Source organism: Pinus tabuliformis, chromosome 6 (assembly GCF_031772625.1).
Source record: "Pinus tabuliformis cultivar Carrire ecotype Pingquan chromosome 6, CPIR1, whole genome shotgun sequence".
In the NCBI taxonomy this organism is placed as follows: Eukaryota; Viridiplantae; Streptophyta; class Pinopsida; order Pinales; family Pinaceae; genus Pinus; species Pinus tabuliformis.
The window spans coordinates 324,558,698-324,561,843 of NC_142292.1; the positions used below are offsets into that span (position 1 = coordinate 324,558,698).

At 34.1% G+C, this 3,146-nt stretch overlaps 1 pseudogene; it reads right to left on the minus strand.

Annotated features, from left to right (window-relative positions):
• Positions 1 to 273: 273 nt before the first annotated feature.
• LOC149258608 (putative N-acetyltransferase HLS1-like pseudogene) lies at positions 274 to 2,927 on the minus strand (annotated as a pseudogene).
• Between the last annotated feature and the right edge of the window lie 219 nt (positions 2,928 to 3,146).

The following is a 3,146-nucleotide window of genomic DNA, read 5'->3' on the forward strand; positions in this document are numbered from 1 at the left end:
TGAATATGAATGTGACAAAGCATGTATGTAAATGTATCTTTCCCCTTAAACAGATGGTTTGGATAGTTATGTGAAATGGGGAAAGAAAGGGGAAAGGAAGTGAAGTTTTTCCAAAAATTATTATTCTAACTTTTCAAGGAATTTAATGGTTAAAAGTTAGAAAATATCATACCTTAACTTACCCTTCCAAAAATGGATGAGAGTTGTGCACGTGTGGCGGCAAAGACTGTTGTTCATAGTCCTCTTTACTTGGTTGGGAAAATCATGGATGAATCATGCATGTTCAGCTGCCACAATTCTGCTCTGAAGCTTCTTCTTCAAGTTGTGGATGAAAGATGGATCTGTATTATCGTATCGGCTGTTAGATCCTCTGCTACTAGATGATGAATCTGAGGAGTCTGCTGAACATGGCTGAAAGTCGTATCTGCTGCTGGATGATGAATCTGATGAGTCTGCTAAATATGGCTGAAAATCTATAAGGCTTGGAAGTTATACAAAATATAGATGTTACATTTCCCTCCCAGCCTTATTGATTGACTTGTCCTCAAGTGATGACAAACTGAAAAACAATGAAAAGAAATTGGCTTCATCTGCTACAAAATATGGGTCTTCAAGTCTTCAACGCTTGATGGCACAAATCTTACTATGTGATTAAATGTGTTGATGTCGAACATAGCAAGAAGTTGTTGACTTAGTGGCCATTAATGAATGCCCCTAGCCAACACAAGAGCTCCCACCATTGATTCCAATGGGAGTCAGGATGCCTAACACATCTTTGTAGGTACGAATAAATTTGTCGTGGTCGAGTCACCTACAAGATCCAACGAACAAGGGATATTAATGTACTCCCATTGTTCATTGGCAAGAGTACTTGCCATTAAGGCATGCAAGCCTCTAGGTGTTTTTTCAATGATACTTAGACTCTAGGACTTTGACTCAAGCAGGGTTTTATTGGCGGAAATGAAGGGGAATGGTAATGACATGGAAAATGACAATATGCTTGTAAGGAATGGATGTAAGGAAATGCATGGTGTATGAAATAAGAACTCTTGCTGTGAAAAATGGATATGGAAGTGTCACGCCTTATGGATGTATGATTGGTGGAATTCAAAATCTTTTTCAGAAAGGGAGGTGGAAGGTAGTGGTTGTGGACATGGATTTTTCTTCAGAATTTTTCATGAATTTAGTCTTTGGAAGACTAATTGTCGTCACACTCAATCTCCTTAATGATCACTTTGTTATCCTGTAACCTGTAAAAAACTTGGCAGATAGAAAACATAAGTTTGTTCAAGAATAATTGCGCATTTTTTTCATGATTCTTACACAAAAATTTCATACCAAATAAAACAGCTTTAGGAAAAATCAAAGTGGTGAAAGTAACTCAATTCATGATATCAATTTCAATCCATTCCTAAACACAACCATGAAAAATAATACTCCCTGTTTGTGTCAGATAACTCATGAAATGTACTGGGCAAAAAGATAGACATTAGAATTGTCTGTTGTGTTCTGCATAGTAGTGCATCATAAAGCATACAACTGAAAGATGTGATGAGTTAATCCTCCAATGTTTGATAAAGCGATTTGTGAAATTTGTTTCCAAGTATTCCATTTTTTTTTTATTTTCAAAGCTATGTGAATTTTGTGAACTTTTTTTTTAATTATTTTTTTTTATTGTTTTTAATTATTTTTTTTTTGTATAATTTTTTTATTATATTTTTTTGTAAACAACAAATTTTAAAAAGAAAAATATTAAAATAAATGAAAACCTAATTTTTTTTATTTTTTATTTTTATGTTGATTTTATTTATTGCTTTAGAATTTTTTTAAATAACAAATTAAAAAAAAAAAAAACAATTTTTTTTTAAATTTATTATTTAAGTTGAAATGTTTTTTTTTTTTTTTTTTTTTTTTAAATTATAAAATCAACAAAATTTTATTACTAAAATGAGGTTAGTTGTTTTTTTTTTTAATTAAAAATAAAATAAAAATAAGAAAATTTTCTTTTTTTATTAAAAATTAAAAATTAAAATTATTTTGTGTTGTTTTGATTTTTATTTTTTATCCAAAATAATAAATCAACACAAAATATTTTTTACTTTTATTTAAATAACAAACAACACAATTTTTTTTTTATTTAAATAACAAATTAAAAACAAATATTTTTAATTTATTATTTATGTTGATTTTTTTATATTTTTTAGTTGTAAATAAAAAAAAAAAAAAAAAAACAACAAACGGTAAGCAAAAATCGCACCAAGCTCACCACTGCCCCAATGTCCGCGAGAAAGAATTCCCTGGTACCAAGCCTATGCCTGTAAAGGGCTTAGGCCTGTTCAACGTTGAGCTTCAAGATTTTAACGAGGGCGTTCGTTTGGAGTGGGCATGGACGGGGTGGACTAGAATGGCTGGTGTTCTGGACTTAAAAAAAAATTGCATTTCTCTGTAAAAAGCTTGATAGATGCATTATTATCCTTCTCAGTGGCCATGCATGCATACTCAACTCCATTTTCTTTCAACGATGCTTCAAGTGTTTGGACTAGCTTCAACCCAATTCCCAAACGCCTGTGCCTTGGCGAGACTCGAAGACCAAGAATGTAGGCTGCTTTTGTATATCTGGGATGCGAAGATTCTTTCAGCGCGTCTTCAGTCGGAACGTTTCTACCACACACAACAGTTTTGATGCAGCCTCTGATTAGTCCCACGATCTCTCTCTGCTGTCCAATCTCAGCAACCAGCATTATATAAGCCGGGCTATGATGGACCCTGCAGAATGGGTCGCCCATTAAATTCGTGAAAGGAGAAACTTCCCCACTCTGCCCCACTTCACACTGTAACTCTAGCTTCTCAACTTTCTCAACATCCTTCTTAGGATCAAATTCTCTGATCCTGACAGCCATTTTCTCAAACCCAAAACAGGCGGCCATTTTTTATTCCTCTGAGGAGCTTTTTCTTCTCTTAAGCCAGTGATTACTTTCACAAGGATTTGATTGAGGTCGGTCAACTTCGATACTTTATCATCTCCTCGCGTGGAAGAGGGATCATTTGCAGCTTTAGCTTCTTGTTGCTCACATCTCTTCCTCTCGCCCTTCTTATTGCTTGCCATCTTGTTCGCTTGCGAGGCCGGGCTCTTTCGCGAAGAATGG